General features: G+C 35.3%; 1 protein-coding gene across 1 annotated transcript in view; it reads right to left on the bottom strand.

Annotated features, from left to right (window-relative positions):
- Positions 1 to 21,059, bottom strand: part of LOC136034439 (uncharacterized) — a 179,473-nt gene extending 158,414 nt beyond the window's left edge. Inside the window, exon 1 of the mRNA XM_065715620.1 lies at positions 20,992 to 21,059. The gene's annotated coding sequence lies outside the window, so the exon portion shown is untranslated. The remainder of the gene's footprint in view (positions 1 to 20,991) is intronic.
- Positions 21,060 to 21,853: the final 794 nt, after the last annotated feature.

The following is a 21,853-nucleotide window of genomic DNA, read 5'->3' as shown; positions in this document are numbered from 1 at the left end:
GCTTATACGAGCTTTCCTTCCATAAGAACCATATATACCCCCAGAGCATAACTTACAACGCCTGCCTCCTTAGGGGTTTATTCCGACACATAAATTTTATCTGGTCCTTGAACTATTTTTAACAAAATTGCAATCTCAAAGTTTGTTTCCAATACATTTGGAGGAGATAGGGCGTAGAGGCGGCTAGTTGTCCATGTTTTCAGTTCAATTTTGACTCTTAAAAAGTGAACTATAACTTTCAATTCCCAATAAAATGAGCTCTCTGAAGTTTATACGAGAATCTCTTCCATAAAAACCATATATGCCCCCACGGCATAACTTACAGCGCCTGCCTCCGGGCTCTGGGGGTTGTCTACATCATTTTTTTTTATCTGACCTTTAAACTATTTTTTTTTTAATGTTACTCAAGGCTTTTTTCTGATGCATTTGGGGAAAAGGGGGGTGGGGGTTAGGTGCCTTCCGACAACTTTTGACTCTTAAAAAGAGAACTAGAACATTCAGTTTCCAAACAAATGAGTGCTCTCTTAAGTGTGTACGTGCATTCCTTCTACTAGAACCATATATGCCCCCACGGCATAACTTACAACGTCTGTCCCCAGCCCTGGGGGCTTGTGTCGACACTATAGTTTTTGTTATCTGATTTTAGCACTATTTTTAAGAAAATTGCTATCTTTAAAAAAATTTCAGATAGGTTTGGGGAAATAGGGCGAGGGGGGGAGGTAGTTTGATATCTTTTGGATCTTAAAAAGTGTACTGGAAAATTTCAATTTCCAGTCAAATTATCCCTCTCTAAAGTTTAATCATGTATCTCTTCCAGAAGAACCATGTTGGCCCCCAGGATATAGCTTACAACGACTGCCCTGGGCCCTGGGGGTTGCGTCGAGACCAGAGTTTTGTTTACTTACCTTTTAACTATTTAAAAAAATGGCTATCTCAAAATATTTATCTGGTGTATTTGGGGAAAAAGAGCGTGGGGGGGGCTTGTTGCCCTCTGATCTTTTTCAACTTTTAAAAAGTAAACAAGAACTTTCACTTTCCAAACAAATTAGACGTCTCTGAGGTATATACGAGCATTCCTTCCATAAGAACTATAAATCCCCCCTGGATGTGTAAAACGTTTTTCTCCTGGGCCGTGGGGGGTTGTTTCGACACCAGATTTTTGGTTATCTGACCTTTGAACTATTTTTGAAAAGATGGCTATCTCAAAATTTTTATGTGATGCACTTGGAAAAAAAGGTGTGGCTTACTAAAGGGAGAGCCTATCTCTTAAAAAGAGAGATGCTTACTGCCCTCCGATGACTTTTGAATCTTATGAAGTGAACTAGAACTTTCAATTTCCAATGAAATGAGCCGTCTAGATGTTTATATGAGCATCCTTTCTATAAGAAATATATATGCCCCATGGCATAAATTACAACGCATGTCTCTAGACCTTGGGGGGTTGTGTTGACACCGGAGCTTTTATTATCTGAGTTTTGAACTATTAAAAAAAAAAATGTTATCTTGAGATTGGGCCCTAGGGGTTGTTTTGACACTGGAGTTTTTGTTATCTGAGTTTTGAAGTATTTTTGAAAGAAATAGGTATGACGAGATTTTAATCGGATAGATTTGTGGAAAAAGGGCGTGAGGGGGGGGGGGGGTATTGTCTCTTGGATCTCTTTTGACTTTTAAAAAGTGAAGTAGAACTTTCAATAAGATGAGCGTTCTCTGAATTTTTACGATCATCCCTTTCAAAAGAACCATATATGCCCCCAGGAAATAACTTACAACGATTGCCTCCGGCCCCTGGGGGGGGGGGGGTGAAACCAAAGTTTTGTTGCGTGATCTTTTAACTATTTTTTACAAAATAGCTACCTCAAATTTTTTATCTCATGTATTTGGGGAAAAAAGGCCGATTGTTTTACACTTAAAAAGTGAATAAAATTTTGCTTTCCAAACAAATTAGACCTCTCTGGAGTATACCTGAGTATCTTTTTTATATGAAACATATATACCCCCAGGGCATTACTTACAACGCCTGTCCCAAGAACCTACGGGGTTGTTTCGACACCAGAGTTTTGTTTTCAAAATTTTAACTATTTTTAACAAATTGGCTATCTCAAAATTTTTACCTGGTGCATTTTGGGGAAAAAGGGCATGGATGGGGGGAGGCTATTTGTCCTTTAATTTCTTTTGAATCTTAAAAAGGGAACTAGGACTTTCACTTTCCAAACAAATGAGCTTTTTCTGACCTTTGAACTATTTTTAGAAAAATGGTAATCTAAAAAATTTTATCCGATACATTTGGGTTAAATAGGCCTTGAGGGGGAGGTGGACTAGTGTTGTACGCTAGGGTTTATTCTGGGTCAAGTAGATTCTAAATAGATGCAAGTGTCACTTTCACTTTAGTTTCTGGAGTATTTTATCATTTTGTCATTTTCTTGGAATATCTTGTGGGTTTCGTTTGGGTAAATGTCAGTTTGGGTATATATAGATAAGGGGAGTGATTTCATCAGTGCAGTTTAATTTCGTGTTCAGTTGAGTAAACCTAAGTTAAGTATATTTTGATGTATTTATGCTTCTTGTTTAGTTATGTCAAATAAAATATAGTAGTAGCTTCCGTTCAGGCGTAGGATTGAGAACCAACCAAAGGTACTATATTACCAATAAGATTATCGTATATAATAATGGTGGCAGTGGTGTACCTGAAAGGGGGAGAGAGTTTTACTACTCCTAGTTAAAATGTATTTAGTTGTATATTATGCGACTTTAGATTAGAATGGGTAGCGGTTGGTTAAAAGTGTTGCGACGTTTGGGTTTGGACATATATTTTTTTTCTTTTATTTTTGTCAGCTTATGTCTTTGTGGAATGGAAGCTCAGACTATATTAAAATTGGTAGTCACTGGCGGTGTATAACGAGAAGTCTGACGTTAGTGAATTCATTAAAAAGACCGAATGGCCTTTTCATTGAATGGGAAAGTTTATTTGGGCTTAAAACTATCAGGAGATGCATTTCAGTTCTGGACTTCGGCTCCTTCTGAGACCCTAGAAGATTTCAAATCCGCATTTTTGTTAAGGTTCGCAACAACCACAAAATATCGTGAGTTGAAATACAGTAAATTTGAACTCAACCATTCGTTAGTTGAATATGCATCTTTAGTGAAACAGGCTTGTGAAGAGAAGTTTGGAAATAATGTTAACCCTTCCATTATCATTCACGATCTTGTTAATGGGTTGCCAGACAATTATGCTAAACTTCTTCTCGAAAAGAAGCCAACAACGTATACTTCTGCTCTAGCTACTTTGTCACATGCAGAGGATGTGCAAACAGCGCTAAGGCTTCGCAAAAGTGGTGGTGGTTTAGAAGCGGTTAATGCTGTGGGTACCACCAGTTACCGAGGTCAGGGCAATTGTAACCGAAGGGGAAATTTCCTGCATGGGTACAATGCCTGGCAACTGCCAAAAAGTGGTGCTGGGAATAGTTTCAACGGGTAAAATAGTGGAAATTCCAGGAATGCCAGTACTCAGTCACGTAACTTTTTTTTAACATTAGAGTAGATAGTGACATAAGTGTATTTCAATCGGATTCTTCCCCTAGTGTAGAAATGGATGCAGGTAAGGGCTTAGATATTAGTTCTGATTCGTCTGAAGGTTTTGTAGTACAACTTATAAAGACGGAGATGGTGCCTGCGCAGAGTATCAAAATAGTCAAGATTAGGACTCAGTTGCTGGAAGGTACTAAATTTTCTCTCAGTTTAGTCCAGTAAACCATAACAAGCTTTTAGAAATAGATGACCAACTGGTAGAAATGATAAAAGCGGCTTTTTCGATTTATTACTAGTAAATAATGCTGATCAAGATATCAGGTTAAGAAAGTAATACTAGGGTATTTATATGCGGCTTCTGAAAAAGAACTTATCTCGGATCAAATTGAAAAGACGTGTTAATATTAACTGGATTAATCTGAAGTCTTCTGGCATTACCAACAACGCTTTAAGCAGCCCGAAGTACTGGTTTTGCCTGCCTACCAGTGGATAAAGGCTGGCAGTTTTAGCAGCCCCTACCCCTGGGGTGTAAGAAGGGACTCATCAGGTGAGACCTATGCTAATTTTAACTTGCTCCTGCTTTGTTATTTGAAATTTGCTGCTAGATTGTGAACCATATCCTGCCTTATACCACTGCTTACTCTGTACCTGTCTTGTTGTTCATATTAAGTAAGTAATGAAAAGTCAAATCAAGCCACCCCCTGAACTTAGGTAAGACAGCTCACTCCAATTCTCTGGATCAGAATCCGTTTCAGAGCAAATACTCATGCTGACTAACCACATGAATAATATAAAAATTAAACACAAAATGTTAGCAGATTCACTGCATCCTGACAGTCTTAAATCTTCAGTGAAAGGGTTACTTGATGACCTCATATTGGCCAAGATCTCTACCGAGGTAGATGAGGCTGTGACCAAAATGAAAGAGGAACAGGCATTCATGCAACATGATGTCATCATTTCTTCAGATAAGCTGGATGCAATCAAGCAGGATGTGTATGCTGGCCTCAATCTAGATCTTAGAAGTCTAGTTGATAAAACCCTTGAAAGCTTTAATAAACACATATTTTCAATTGAATCTTCTTTGACTCTTCTAGGGTCATCAATGAAAGACCTTGAGAGCTCTTTTCGGCCTATCCAGTCTAACCTGGCAAGATTAAATGACCGTTTTGAACAGCAGGCTTTGAGCAACCAAATTATTGTCTTTGGGGTGAAAGAAGATGTCCCCATTGAAAACACTGAAAGTCAGTTCATGTCACTATGTGCTGGGAAATTTCCTGGCATACCAATTACCCAGTCTGATGTTGTATCAGCCAAAAGAAACGGCAAACCATCTGCCAAACCCAGACCCGTAGTTGTAGAATTTAGTAATTTACGAATTTGCTAACTGCTTCTCAGACAAAAGAAGGATTTGAAAGGATCTGGGACACTATTTTCTGAGATGCTTACAAAACTACGCTTACAGCTTCTTTCATATGCCAAGTCAAAGCTTGGTTTACGTAACGTTTGGTCCAGTAAAGGTGATATCCTGTATAAAACTCAGTCTGGAAGAGTAGTTAAGTTCAGTGATCAGGATGAAATTGATTTGTGTGCTGCAAATGCAGAGAATTAAAGTGATGGATTTTAGTTCACTTTGTTATAATGTGTTGAATTGTTTCTGTATGAATTTATTTTATGTTCTTACATTTTTTCTCTTTCACTCTTCACTGTCTTCACATAATTTTGACTTGTGCTATATTATGCTTTGGGGCAATACCTTGGATGATATGTCCCTTCCCACTAATATTGCTCTATGTTTGTTTGTGATTCTACCACCTTCATGTAGCTTGCTTTCTGTTATACTCTTGTCATGTCAGCATACTTATAGCTCACATAATTTTAACTGGTTACACATTATATTTTGTGCCACTCCTTTAATTAATATGTGCCTTTCCACTGATTTTTCTTCATGTTGTTTGTGATCCTATCACCATCATGTTGCATGGCTTCTAGAATGTTCTTGCTATGTCTGCACACTTGCAGCTCATGGAATTTTGACTGGTCCCATATTATATTTTGGGCCAATATTATGATTAATATATGCCATCCCACTGAATTTTTTTATTTTTGTTTTTGACTCTCTCACCTTCATGTAGGGCAATTTCTATCATATTTTTGTCATATCAGCATAATTGCAGCTCTTATAGTCTTGACTGGCTCCATATTAAACTCTTGGCCAATATTTGGATAAATATATGCCACCCCAGTATTATTTCCTTATTTATGTTTGTGATCATATCACCTTCATTTTGCCTAAATTCTACCATATCTTAATTTTGTGTTTTCACATGCAGATCACATAATTTTGATTGCTCATATCTATTTCGGTCTTATACTTTGAACATTGTGTGTCATACCATTGATATTTATTTATATTTGTTTGTGTTCCTATCACCTTCATGTATGCTATTTTCTATCACACTTTTGTCATGTCAGAACACTTACAGCTCACATAAATTTTACTGGTCCCATATTGTAAATTTAGCCTGTTCTTCAAATATTATGAGGCATCCTACCTTCTGTCATTGTTTGGTAGCCTGATTTCTGTCATTGTTTGTCACGCCTGCACACTCGCAGCTCATCTATTTCTGATTGGTGCCACATTATTTAACCCTTTTCTTTGGGTAATGTTTGCCATCCCACTGATATTTCTTTATCTTTGTTTATGATTCCATCACCTTCAAGTGTACTATGGATATTGTGTCATTTGTGAAGGTATTGTATGTCTCTGTTATGAGAGATAAATATGGGTGATTTCTCTTTCCTTTTGAATTCTTCTATTCTTAATTCAGTTATATTTGATCAACCAAGTAGTACTGGTAAACAAGAGGCACACACTTTTGACCCTCTCCTTGAATCTATGGTTAGTTCTAGCTGTAATTATCACACCACCATTGATTATTGTGATAACATTATGCTCTCACTCTCATCAAACACTTGCTTTAATGTATTTTGTTTGAATGTGCGTGGGATAAGAGATAAGTGGGACAGTCTTAAATCGTATCTGTGGTCTGATAATTTGTTGCCCTTTTGATGTCATAGGCTTGACGGAAATATAGTTATATGACAGTGATAATTTTACAGCTTATGATATGCATGGTTATATTGCTATTAATGTCCCTAGAATGTTAACAAAGTGTTCTGGGGGTATTTCTTTGTTCATAAAATCTAGTATTGAATTTTGTAGAAGATCTGACCTTGAATCCTTGTTTACATCGATGGTGTCTAATAGTAGGACAGTTTATTCTCTTGTTATTGATCTGAAAAGCCAGTTTGCATGTGATACTGTTTGTTAGTTTTATAAGCCCCTTCCTTTTCCAACACATCTGATCTGTGATTTGCTTGATCAGCTTTCTGGTGTGGGGACTTTCTCTAAAAAATGGATTTGTGTTTTGGGAGACTTTAATTGTAATATGTTAAATGTTGGTTCAAATGATGAATGTGACCATCTTTTTATGTATTTTCTTCTTCTGGGCTACTTCCTTCAATTTTTTTCCTTCACGTGTTGACCCTTCAAGAAATTCTGCCACTTTAATAGATAATATTTTCACTTCTCATTCTCCTAATTTGAAGTTCTCTTCTGGTCTTGTTTTCACTGATCTTTCTGATCACTTCCCTATTTATCTATCACTATCTGTGCCTAAAACAGAGATTACTGTGGATGAGAAAGGCGAAACTTCTTTTAGAACTTACAGATAAAGAAATTTCTAATTTAATACATAGTCTTCAGAGTAAAGATTGGTCTAGTTTTCTTGATGCCTATTGTGCAACTAGATTATTTTTGTGTCGTATAGGAACTTTGTTGGATAAGCATGTTCCTCTTAGAAAGAGGCCAAGGAATTTTACACCTAAATGCCCATGGATGTCTAGAGGTCTGATCAATATAACCCATATGAAGGCGTCTTTGTTCAAGGCTGCATGTAAAAGTAAGACGCAGGAAGATCTTCTGAAGTATAAACATTACAAAAATTTGCTCACTTCTTCAGTTTGTTTAGCAAAAAAGCTGTATTTTTCGCGTCGAATTAATGAGTTTAAAGGGAATTTGCGCGAGGTTTGGACTGTAATTAATGAAGCTCTCTCCCACAAGAAACTCAAACAAGCTTTCCCATCTCTTTATAGGAAAGCTGATGGATCTGTTGTGGACAAAAAATCCTTAGCAAGTGCCTTCAATTCGTATTTCACCACACTTCCCTCAGTTCTCATTCCACCCCCGAGTAGAGTAAGTTGTTTTCCTGTGACAGAAAATTCTTTTTTCCTTTCCCCATGTAGTACTACTGAGATTTCTAGTATTATTTCTCAACTTCCAAGCAGTTGTTCAGTTGATAGTTTTGGTTTGAGCAATAATGTCCTTAAAAAAAAATCAGTCAGTTTGTTTCTCATCCCATCTCGCACATAACTAACTGTTGTACCTTTGCATAAAAAAGGTGATTCTTCTCTAATTTCAAATTACAGACCTATTTCTCTTCTTCCCGTCATCTCAAAGGCTGTTGAAAAAGTAGTGTATCGTCGACTCTCTTCATTTGTATTTAGTACTGATTCGACTGCTGGAAATTCTCTGTATGGTTTTCGTCCCTCATTCTCTTCCTTGCATGCACTTTCTGATGCAGCTGAGTTTGTGCGTGTTAATCTGGACAAGGGCTTGTGAGTTTTGGGTCTATTTCTCGACTTTTCAAAGGTCTGATATGGTTGACCACAATGTTCTTCTGTCTAAACTATCTTTATTCGGAGTGCATGGAGACCCACTAGAATGGTTTAGGTCCTACCTCTCAGAGAGATCTCAGTATGTTTTGGTTAATCGTACTTCTTCCTCTACTTTGCCTGTATTGAAAGGTGTCCCACAACGCTCTGTGCTTGGACCACTTTTGTTTCTAATTTACATTAATGATCTTGTTGATGTTCTTCATCCCCATGTTCACCCTGTTCTTTTTGCTGATGACAGTAACTTTGTCATTGCTGCAGTGGACCTGCCATCTGCCACTTATATAGCTCAAGGTCTTCTTGATAAAGTAAAGGATTGGTGCTGGTCCAATGGTATGGCTCTTAACAGCCGAAAGAGTGCTATTGTCAACTTTAGGACCCCTTACCGTATGCGAGACGTACAGGAGCCAATCACCCTGACTTTTGGGAACGATATTATACCACAAGCTACTATGATGAAATTTCTTGGTGTGTATCTTGACTGTTTTCTTTCTTTTATATCGCGTATAACTCACACCCGTTCCTTAATCCTCCGCCAGTCTTCAATGTTGCACCGGATTAACTCATTTCTTCCTCCTGATATTATGGTTTCTCTTTATTATGCTTTTATTTATCCTTACCTTTCTTATTGCTGCTCTGTTTGAGGTAATACTAATAAATCTCTTCTCTGTTCACTTCAAAGAGCCCAAAATAGGGCACTGAAGGCTGCTTTTCTTCTCTCTCGGCTTTACCCTTCCTCTGATCTTTATAATGATACTGGAATAGCTCCGCTGGATCATATTATAGGTAAAAGTACTTAATTTGCCCATTCTGCTTTTCTAGGTACTCTCCCACCGCCCCTACAGCAGTTTTTTTCCCGGACAGGCTCAGGTAGGTACTTTCTTCTTTACGTTATTCTTCTCGACGATCTATTTTACCAAAATGATCTTCTAGAGCAGCCCAGAGTTCTCTAGTATATCAATTAATTCTATCATGGAACTCCATCCCTTCGGATGTCCCTCTTTTTCTTTCTGCAAAGGCATTATTTCGTCGGGTCTTTCCAATTCAATAATTTTTCTCTTTCTTTATTAATCCTTCTCTAATTTGTATGTCTCTTCTCTTCTTTTAAAATCATTTTCAGCTATATGTTAAATCTCCTTCTAAATCTTCTATCTGTTAAATACCCTATCTATTCAATGTCCTTGTCTTGTTCCAGTGTTTTTTTTTATATATTTGATTATAGTGTTTTATTCTTGTTCTCTGTGGTCCATTACAAGCAAAGCTTCTCGGGCCTAGTAACCATTTTACTTTTTTAATAGTTTTTTCTTTTAGTATCAATAAATTGATTGATCCAGCTTGTGTTATCAACCACGTTATCAGCGTTTTAGGAATAGGCCCGCAAAAGCAAGCACACAGACTCCCTCCAGAGATGTCAAAAACTGAATTTGCAGAATTATTTGATCTGTCGCGTTTAAAAGACGAGTTTGTTCGTAAACGCTTTATAAAATTAGCTTACAGGTTTCGCGATATTTTTGCTACTCATGGGTTGCATCTTGGGGCCTGTGAGGCTGTTAAACACAGCCATCTCTGCGTGATTTTCAGCGATTTTGCTCAACTACGTTCGGCTTCGAAGAGGAAGGAGAAATACAAAAAGTTGGAGAACAAAAGTGGAGATCAGGACCACGACTTTTTTAACTACAAAGAGAGAGAGAGAGAGAACAAACTTCTGTAACTACTTTACTTTTGTACTTTAAAATAGAGCTATGCTTATTTGAACTGTCCATGAAACTTAAATGTAAACAGGAGAGTCTTGGGTTAAATGGCAGGATGATTATCCAAAATACACCAGTAATTGGGTGTGTTCCAGCTGACGGTTTTTCAGTAACTGCAGTTACTGTGCCATTACTGCCCATTTCTAACTGCAGTAGAGCCAGTGGGAACGGCACAGTAAGCTGACTAGCAGTAGCGTCATTTTCGAATTAAATGCACGTGTTTAAATTTAAGGGACAGTTTAATGCTGATAAGTATAATTTTTTTATTCCTTCTGTTAGAGCATTAGAGAGGTTGTAAGCCAACCATGGGCTTTTTCTCAAAATGAGATTTTTGTTGAAGAAGGTGAATTATGGGGTGTGTTCCAGGGACTTACTGTAGTAACCGAATGGTTACTATTTCTGTTCCTAGCGGGAAAATGGTTACTGCCCAACCCACTGGGAACGAGAATAGTTACTGCCGGCAGTAACCGCAGTAAGTGATTTTCTTACCGTGCTCAAAAGAATGGTTAGCGCAGTAAGTACATAATTCACCTTCTTCAACAAAAATCTCATTCAACAAAAATAAATATGGACAAGAATGAAGTAATGGAATATGAAGTTATTTGCTTGGAAGAAGGTGGGACAGTGATTTTGCAAAAGAAAGAGGGATCTGAGCCAGGTTAGTAAATCACCATATTTTGGGATCAACATTAAAGGACACCCTGAGTAGTAGGCTATCTATTAGCAAGTAGGTTATATCAATGAAAAACTTATTATTTAATTTAAAGATTTCCATGTTTTCTAGCATATCCAGGCATAATTATTACCTTAAATTGCCATTTGGAATCATTTTAAGGATTGACTTCTTCCAGGTAACATTGAGGCTCCATTAAATTGCCACATGGTAGCATTTTAAGCATTAACTCCTTTTAGGCTCTGTAAACAGGCCTAGGTGAAGTATTACAGATAAGTTGAGGATTTATGGGCTGCCAAATCATTATTCTGAGACTGTCTTTAATCCTATTGAAGAAGTAGGCTAGGGTAGACTATTCAGAGTCTATTCCAAAGGATGGTAATTTTATCCAATAAAATTCTAGTTGATTGACTTCTTGCTATCACTGAAATGGGTTAGGTTATGAAAATGAAACTTTCAGGGATGGGTCTACAGGCTAAAGTATGTCCTGGGAAGGTATTTCAAAGTACAACTCTCTACTCATTCTTGCTCTAGAGGGCATTGACCTTTGATGATCTCCAAAAATATTTATAGCTGAAGTTACATGTTTCCCATTGATTCTGCCAATATATCCCTCAACCTTTAACTCCCTGTTAATTGAAGCAACTGTAAACAAAGCAAGAATGGGGGAAAAGGTAACAGGTGACAGAATACATTGGAACTACATAATTTTGGCTATATATTTGCACATTAGGCAGGTTGGAGGTAAATTATAGTATAGAGATGCATGCTTTTCCCTTGTGTATTTAGGCTAAGTAGAAGGTCACTTGTACCTGATTCTGTCCGTGTTGTTTTTAGTTGGGTGGGAAACATCCAAAGAAAGTTTCCTTTGAAAAGGAAAGGTGAGAATGCCCAAAAGTGAGATTGAATTTGTCAAAGCTTGGAGGTTTGCCCCTTCAGTCTGTTTAAAGGAAAATGGATTCATAATTGAAGCTTTGTTCATTTCAATCTTAAGGGTGACCTATATTTGTGACAATTCATTAAATGGTTGTAAAGGGGTTAATTTTGTTTATTCATTTGTCTTCTTTGTTTTCTAACAATTTTTTTAATCTTTAAATTGATATCCATTTCTTACAAATTTTTATTGATACCAGAGGCTGATTTGCAAGTTTTCACCTACTTTGTAATCCCTGGTCTCACAATTACATTTAAATTTACTGAAGCTAGGAAACATAGAGCTACTATCTATTTAAAGAAAATCAATGGATATAAGTAGGTTTTATTGTATTTAAGCCCTGGGGCCATGGCAATTAAAGACAAATTAAAGAAGATTAACTTTAAAATACTGGACATTAAATAAGCATGATAGTCACAAAGAAAAACAAATAACAAAATTATACTTCTGTGTTCAGTTGCCAACCTGAGCAACAGTCATAAATTTTTTAAATCTTGCAGAACATTCACCCCAATTACATTCACAAGCTATCTCTCATGACCCACACTCTTGGCCATACATCCACATTTCAGGGAAATAGAAGGACCATCATACTGGTATTCTTCATTTTTACTTATATTTAATGGGTTTGAAAGAATGTGTCTATGGCTAAGTCAGTAGGCCAGTAAAGGACCTGGTGGTCCTTTAGCCAGGTAGTGCAATAGGAAGCTAGGGACCAGTCAGCCTATGCTCTTGCATGCCCTTCCTTCTTACTGTCCCTAGATTTCCATCTGTACTCATTTAAAGTTAGGCCAATTCTAGCTGAGGTTAGTCATATCACCAACCCCTATCCAAAACAAAATAAACTGACAATGCCAGGAATTAAACCTGTACCCCTTGGACAAAGCATTCCAGTCCAGAGTGCCTACCACTTAGCAAGGAACACAAATTTGATCAGAGAATAATAATTATTTTTAAAAAAGTAGAATATTGAAAAAAAACTTGCTATAGTTGTCCCACTACTATCCTGTAAATGCTATAGGCCCATTTTATTTAGACAAATCAATTTAAGACAGGTATCAACAAAACTCCATCAGGGATTGTATATGCTTAAGATACAATCAAGCTATTTGAATGCTTAGTTATGTGATATTCTAGTCTTCAAATAATAAAAAAAGAGAAAAAGCATATGATCTATTTATTTCTCACCAGCTCATTTGAGCAAAATCATTTGTGACAGCCAAATGCCCATGGTTGGCTTAGAACCTCTCTAAATGCTATGAAACGGAAGGAATAAAAAAATTATACTAATCAGCATTAAACTGTCCCTTAAATTTAAACACGTGCATTTAATTCGAAAATGACGCTACTGCTAGTCAGCTTACTGTGCCGTTCCCACTGGCTCTACCGCAGTTAGAAATGGGCAGTTACCGCGCAGTTACTGCAGTTACTGAAAAACCGTCAGCTGGAACACACCCAAGAAAATCACTTACTGCGGTTACTGCCGGAAGTAACTATTCTCGTTCCCAGCGGGTTGGGCAGTAACCGTTTTCCCGCTAGGAACGGAAATACTAACTATTCGGTTACTACAGTAAGTCCCTGGAACACACACATTATCTAGTAAGTTCATGAGGGTGTTTCAGGTGAAAAATCAAGTAACTTTAAAGTAACTAGAAAAGTTACTTGAATTTTACATTCAGCAGGAACGGCTTTTGAAGTAACTAAGGTCTTATTCAGATAGAAAAAAATTTTACGACCAAGATTTTGATAACATTTGTTTTAGACTCATTTAGTCTGAATTTAGAATAACTTCCTGTGCATAAGTCCTTGTAAATATTGTAGCTGAGGCCACCGACCAGTAGAGGAAACTCTTAGAATATTTCCGAACTGATCTTGAAATCAACAAAATTAGATACACTCTAGGGGTGTATGAATAGGATATTCTAGGCTAGTTGAATGTTTAAACTTGTTTGTCTTGTGTATAGTTTAAATAACGTAACCTCTTGCCAAGATAGCAAAAAGTAGCTAAACTAGAATTTTACCACAATTATTTTTTCTGCATTGTTTCCTGATTGATTAAGCTAGCCTAACCTATATCTTAAATTTAACCCACTGTATAAAATTGACCTTCATTGTTCACAAAAGGAAAAGCAGAATGCTGCATAAATAATTTAATGCCAAATTCATTATGGAAAGGTATTAATTTTGCAATAAATCTGTGGGCATTAACCTAGATTTGGTTTAAATATCCTGTTTCTATATTAATTTCAGTGCATTAGTGTCTGAGATAGCATACAGTAGTGTTGATTATTGAAACTCTTTGGCTTAGGCCTATCACTTTCTTACATTCAGTTGAACTATTAAGGTTAGAATTTTAGACTAGGCTAGTTAAAATTTCCAAATGATGGCCTTTTCACTAGGCTATCTTGAAAAGTATTTGAGCTTACTAAATGATTTTTTGATGATGGATCTGCATCAAATGAGAGGGATTTCCCCTAGATTTGGCAAAATACTTTGGGAATTTTCATTGAAATATATATATATTTTGGTACATCCATCAAGGAACCCCCCTCCTCAGATTTTCAAAATAAATTCCCTTCCCCCTCCCATTTACAGTTTTGTAAATTAGTGCTATTTGTGAATTAGCATAGCAGAAAGACTGGTTTTGTCCTGGATTTTGTTTTATTTCATACTTGACTGATTTCAGCTTATTCATAGAAAATTGTAAGGGTTTCATGTCTTCATTTTTATGGAATTTGTTTTTTTTATTTATTTGCATAATTTTATAGTATTTGCTTATGAATAGGTTAAACTTGTATCAGATCAAAGGTATAAGCTATATAAAAAATGCCAATTTTTCATGATAATTAAAAACGTTTTCTTGGGCATTAATTTGTGAACACAGAACATTTTGTTGTTAGGGCAATATGATTTTCAGAAATTTGTTTAATAACCAAATCAGGCTCATGCTTAGGCCCATGACCTAAACTTAACAAGAGAAAGAAACAGAAACTTGCAGGTAGGATTTAATTTAGAGTAAAGTGGATGACATATATTTAAAATATTCAGTTCACCAAGTTTTACCTTTATAAAGCAGAGTAGTGACAACACAGTTTTCAGTTTACTGTATTGGCTTCTAATTAAATCTAGGCTTTCTTTGAGACCACAGTCCAAGATAAAAATGATTTATTCAAAGCCCAATATAGGAACAAAATTTTACAGCCTCCATCTAATATTCCAAAATTCATGAAAAATATAGCATAGAGATGGGTGCATAAAAATTCAATGGCTGATTTAGGATTTTTCTGCAAAGGGAAATTTCTCTCTTCTGATGGCTGTTCAAAAACTGTTGTCTTTTGATAGGTAGAAAACAAAAATAACTGAACCTATAGACTTTGTATGCATTCCTTTCATCTCAAATACTTGATACTCTTCAAAACACTCACTAATATTGAAACAGATATCTTACAAAATCCTAAAATATCAAATAACTTCAAAAATTCAATAGATTATCTCAGCTAGATACAATTTTAGATTTTACTATTTTACAGCTTTTTTCAAATCTTCATACAATGAACTCTGCCAGTGGTACATCAGAAATGGCACAACATTATTTAGGTCTACAGTTGCTTATTGATGAAATAATGGATACTGATATAGGATCAGATGAAAATGAAGAAAAATGGTGGTAAGTTGTAATCTAATATTCAATTTAATCTTGCAAGTTATTATTTTTCTAGACACAATCTTGTATATTCAGGTATGGACAAAGTTCCAAAGCTGCCAATAGCACAATTAAATAGAATTCCAAAAGCTGCTGACACTTTAGCAACAACTGCCAAATAGCATTACTACTTAGCTACCCCATTTTGTCTATTTTGGGGTATATGTATAAATGAATGTTGGAGTGGAGACAAGTATTATGTTGACTAATAATTTGTATTTTTTTTTTATTTCATAGAAACAGTTTTTTAGGACCAAGAAAAAAGGATTCTGATTTTATTTAAAAATACATTATTTTGTTTTGCTACAAAGTCATTTATTGTTGTAACCTGCAATTATGATTTTATTCATCATCTTGTATACAAAGATGTCATCTTGTATACAATCATTGTGAGTCTTTATTTTGATGTGCATATTTGAAGAAAAAGTTTACCATATGTATAGACCAACTAACCCAATAGGAACATTTTGACTAAATACCTGACAGCCTGTACAACCAACAAGTCTCTTTTTGCTTCCTGGCTTTTGGCTATGGTCTGTTTTATGCTTTCTATTTAGCTAATTTTGTTTTGCTGGTTAAATAGCAGAAATATTCTTTATTTGACTATGTTTTTGAGTTTAGGCTATTTTATGGTTTTCATTTAGTTATTTTCTTTTTTCCCAAGAAAGAATGTTGGTTAAATAGCAGAAATAATCATATAGGCTACATCATCTATCACTGTCTTTGTAGAATAAACTTCTAATTTCTTGGAATTAATTTTTTCAGGTTTGGCATTAATAAATTTACTCATAGATAAAATTGGCCTCCAAAATTACAGTTTTGAAAATTCCGTAAAGTATTTTGCCAAGTTTCATGGTATTTGATATGTTAATTCCAAAAATGGTTCCCATCATTCCTATAATGTCAGGATTTTCTTGAAAAATACATATTATTTTAAATAAAACCCAATTTGTAAAAGAATGATGTTGCCCAATTTCTCGTGTACTATCTGGTAACATTAGTTTCACCCAAAGCCAATAATTTGTTATTTCTTTATATTACATAGAAACAGTTTTTTAGGACTTAAAAGTTTCTGATTTTATTTAAATGGCCCTTGTGTTTCAAGAGTTAAAGAATTAAGACAAAAGGTCAAACTCTAGCATAAAGAGCAGAGTATTGTGGAGGGGAAATCAAATCACATAACTTTTCCTAGCTAGAATTTCCTCTTTGTGGAGAATTTTTCCTGCAGAAAATTCTCCCATCAAATATTTTTTTTCCTCAGAAATGCATTGATAAGCATCTTATCATTTTGGTTATGGATGCAGTTGTTGGCTTGTTGCAAAATTACAAATTTCTGATGGAATGTAAACATTAACTTGCTTTTCTGAATTTACAACAAATTAGTGCAAACATAAATGCTTAATTTGGTGGTGTCCATTGTAATTCTGAGTAACTTGCAATATCAAGGATAATAACATCTTTGTTTTATTATACTTGACATCTAAAGTTTGTGTTTCCAAGATTTGTCAGGAGCTAGTAGCTACAGTAAATTCTTAAATGAATCATAAATGAGGGTAGCTTCCCCCTCCTTAATAACTCATTTTTCACCCTGAAGTTTTTAATATCTTACAAAAGTTTCTTAGGGGCCATTTTCATAAGGATTCAAGTTCAACTAAAATCCTTGTGAAACCAACAAAAGATGGATAAAATTCATCTTTTGTTCAACTTAGAGATGGGCTTCATAATCCAGTTAAAAATGCGGCAAAAAACATAATCCATCTCAGTGATACCTTAACTCATATAGCAAATTTCAAGCAGAACTAGCTTAGCCTACTAGCAGTTATCTTTCATTTTGGAGAGGCCAGGCCACCCAAGCAAAGGGTGTATTGTCATTACAAATGATTTTGCTGAAATGAGCTGGTAGAAAACTATTAGGAAAGTTACTGTTTAGAGATTAGGATATCACAAAATTAAGCATTCAATATGCTTGTTTGTAAATCTTAAGTAAATACAAACCCTGTTGGAATTTTGTTGATATCCATCTCACAATTAGTGTGTCTAAAGAAAGTTTCCAAAGAGCATTCAGTTTTCAGCATGCATTTTATCTTTATTGATGGTTAAAGAAAGCGATAGATATACCTGCTGTAGCTGATTAGTAATAAATAACTTGCTGCCTTTCTGCATAAAAATGTGCATTTTTATGTATAATGTATAGCTTTTAAAGTCATTAATTCCTGAGAAGACCCTTCTCCAGTTATGCCAGCTTTATGGGTAGTAAAGCCTTTTTAAAATAATCTGAAATAATTCTTTGGGGGTTCTTACCAGTGGCTTTCCTTTCTACTGCAATTAGTAATGGGTGAAATATATTGCAGTCACTAAAAATTTACAATCTTACCTATTTTACCACTATTAAGTTGCAAAAGGGGTGAACTAAATATTTACCATTGAATTTGCCACAAAAGAAATTTCTAGCTTCAAGAAATTCAATCATGCCTTTAGAACAAGGGATCCTAAGTTAGGTCAAAGTCTTAAAAATGTGCTTCTAGTATAAGTAATTTGTAAATAAAATTTTTTATCTTTGTAAAAATGAGACAAAAAAAAAATCCTGCAGAAAAGAAACAAGACAGAATAATAAAGGAAGAAATACCATGGATGCCCATGAAATGTAAGATAAAATGAACAAAACTTCAATTATGCATCTGTTTTCTTTAAACAGACAGGAGGAATAAACCTCCAAGCTTTGACAAATTCAATCTCACTATTGGAACCAGGTATAAGAATAATTTCCAGGGAATGAAAACAGTAAATCCTTGGCTTTTCTATTGACACAGGCAGTGAAGGGAATAAAAACACATTTATTGTTCTACCTATTTGTTCAACTTCTCTGTCTGTTCTACAAATTCTGTATTATATTTATTTGAAAAAAAAAGGCAAAATGTCATAGATAAGATTTATTTGCAAAAAAGCCTGCAGGCCATAGCAAACACATGCAACTTTATACAGGCACCTAATTCCAAGCAACTTAAAAAAGCAAACAAACTTTCAAACACTTTATGAATTCAGAAACACCCATAAATAAACTCTTACTAAGCTAACTCCTCAAACATGATTCCCTATGCTTAATCCCTAAACAAATATTAAATAAAAAAAAACTAGTTTTTCAAACTGAAAGTAAGGAGCAATATTAAAACTTAAAATGAACAGAAATTACTCCGTATATGAAATGGGTTGTCCCCTCTGCAATCCCTCACTCTTTACGCTAAAGTTTTTAATGGTTTTAAAAAGTAGAATTGTGGCAAAGAATCAAACTTTAGCATAAAGAGCAAGGAATTGCAGAGGGGACAACCCTTTTCATATACAGAGTAATTTATGTTTGTTTTAAGTTTTAATATTGCTCCTTACTTTCAGTTTGAAAAACTAGTTTTTTTTATTTGATTTCTGAACATTTTTGAATTAATGCATTTTTGATTTTGGCTCTCCACACATAAATTATTAAAATGAATTTTGCATATTAATTTTTTTTTGGCTAAACAGCTTTCTCTTAGTTTTGATCAGATGATTTTGAGAAATAAGGGGTGGGGAAGGAGGCCTAGTTGCCCTCCAATTTTTTGGTTACTTAAAAAGGCAACTAGAACCTTTAATTTTTAACAAACGTTTTTATTAGTAAAAAATATACATAACTTAAGAATTAACTTACATAACAAACTTTTATACTCTTATATTTTTTTTATTATGTATATGAGGGGGTTTGTCCCCTTATTAATACCTCACCTTTTATACTAAATCTTAAGTTTTGTCCCAATTCTTTAAGAATGACCCCTGAATCAGAAAGGCTGTGGAATAAATAGTTGAAATTACCACCACTACTACTATATAATCTACAAATAATATACATGATAGCCTGAACCAATCCAAAGATACAAATGGGGCTCCATTATTTTTTCATAAAACTGTCTAAATCATTAACAAACAAGGAGAAAAGCTTTGGGGATAAAGTACATCCTTGTTTCACACCCAAATGAGACATAACTAGTCTAGAAAATTTCCCCATCATCTTTACAACAAACTTCACCCTCCTATACATAGCTGCTATTATTGCTACAAAACAAGACGGCAAGCCAATTTCTAACAGGCTTTCAATTAACAACCTCCTATTTACTGAATCAAAAGCACTTCTCAGGTCTAAAAAGATACAAATAGCCAACCATTTTTCCATCTCAATATTTCCAAAGTAAAAATATGGTCAATAGTGCTGAATGTCAATCTGAATCCCACTTGTACTGGACTCAGTATTTCCTCTTTATCTAACCAATCTCTTAGCCTAAATTCAAAAACCTTATTTGCACATTAGGGGAAGGGGGGGGGGGTGCATTATATCGAGTCTACCATCCAAGCTGAGACACCCCACTCCTTCAAGGCTGGAGTCAACAGGGACTGGGAGAGGGCCGAGTGGAGGCTGGACTGGGAAGCTAAGCCAACATAATTACATCACTCACCACCAGCGAGAACTACAGGAGGATCTACCACCTTATCTTGCTGGTAAATGCGATTTAAGGTAATTTAAGGTAAGGTAATATCAAATACCTAACCTAACCACCTCTATATATAAATATTAATTTAAATGTAATTGCATCATAGTTTGTTTCACAAAAGAACTAACTTTACTTATTGAGTGTGTTCTGAATAACACACAAGTACTTAACAACTATATTGATGCATAGCTTAGATTTTTTGTTATGCATTGATGTATACAATTCTTCTCAACTCCTATTTTGATAGCAATACATGAGGGTTTGAGTTTCACATTATTTTGCATAATTGCATAGCCTACTAGTTTTGACCCTATTTTCTAATGTAGCGAGAAGTTAGGCCTACTTAAAAAAGAAAAAAAATTATATGCTGACCAATGGTCAGCATTGCACAGCAAGTGATATCCTGATTCAATGTCTGTAGCTGGGAGTGTTACAAAACATTGATTCTTCATTTGAATTCATTTGAGTGCAAAAAACATTTGATTCTTCTTAAGCTTTTCCTCAAAATTTCTCCAGGTAGGCTAATCATTATAGCTAGGTGTACTGTGGCTAAGCTTACAGAGTCACACCATTAACCCTTATCCCAAACAAAATAACAGCAACACCAGGCCTTAAACTCCTAAGCTTAGGTTTTCAAGCCAGGAGTAGCCTACAAGAAACTTTGCTAGGAGGGCTCAAATGTATCTATAAATTAATATTAAAAAGTTGTTACAGGCTACCAATAAACTGAAAAGTTTTTTGAAGCACTTCAATGAATTACAGGATTCAATCTAGCCAAGGCTAGCTCAAGTAATTATCATTGAATGTTTTAAATCAGCTTCCAGAGTAACACAGTGTTTCTTTCTGTCAAGTGGGATTGAACTAAGCTTTCTTTGAACTATATACATTTTTTTCTGGACAATTAGACCTATTACTCACTCTAGGCTATGCCACCTCTACAAAACAATTTACCACTGACTTTGGATAGGGTAGCAACTGTCCAAGGATTACAGGAATTTAATTAGAAGCTTCCTAAAGCAAGACCTGAAGACTTCACCCCAACGAACTATTCAACCAAGCTTCTCAAGAGAGCCTATGCCTAGATCACATTAATGCTTGAACTTTACCGATGAATTTTTTTGTAAAAATCATTTTAAGGTCAAAATAAGATTGTTTACCATCACTGGTTCTTTGAACAATTGCAGTTCCATTCTCTTCCCTGCATAAAGGCTCATGGTCTTCAAACTTTTGTGTTAGCCACTATAAAAGTTTTATATATTATTCTGGTAATGATAATGATGTTAAGTTACTTAATTAAAGATGCTCGTTAACTATCTTTAGGGTGTGTTCCAGCTGACGGTTTTTCAGTAACTGCAGTAACTGCGCGGTAACTGCCCATTTCTAACTGCGGTAGAGCCAGTGGGAACGGCACAGTAAGCTGACTAGCAGTAGTGTCATTTTCGAATAAAATGCACGTGTTTAAATTTAAGGGACAGTTTAATGCTGATTAGTATAATTTTTTTATTCCTTCTGTTTCAGAGCATTTAGAGAGGTTCTAAGCCAACCATGGGCATTTGGCTGTCACAAATGATTTTGCTCAAATGAGCTGGTGAAAAATAAATAGATCATATACTTTTTCTCTTTTTTTATTATTTGAAGACTAGAATATCACATAACTAAGCATTCAAATAGCTTGATTGTATCTTAAGCATATACAATCCCTGATGGAGTTTTGTTGATACCTGTCTTCAATTGATTTGTCTAAATAAAATGGGCCTATAGCATTTACAGGATAGTAGTGGGACAACTATAGCAAGTTTTTTTTTCAATATTCTACTTTTTTTTAAATAATTATTGTTCTCTGGTCAAATTTGTGTTCCTTGCTAAGTGGTAGGCACTCTGGGCTGGAATGCTTTGTCCAAGGGGCACAGGTTTAATTCCTGGCATTGTCAGTTTATTTTGTTTTGGATAGGGGTTGGTGATATGACTAACCTCAGCTAGAATTGGCCTAACTTTAAATGAGTACAGATGGAAATCTAG

The sequence above is a fragment of the Artemia franciscana genome, chromosome 13, assembly GCF_032884065.1.
Source record: "Artemia franciscana chromosome 13, ASM3288406v1, whole genome shotgun sequence".
NCBI classification, from domain to species: Eukaryota; Metazoa; Arthropoda; class Branchiopoda; order Anostraca; family Artemiidae; genus Artemia; species Artemia franciscana.
The sequence above is the reverse complement of the archived record's forward strand: the minus strand, read 5'-3'. Positions and strand labels throughout refer to the sequence as shown.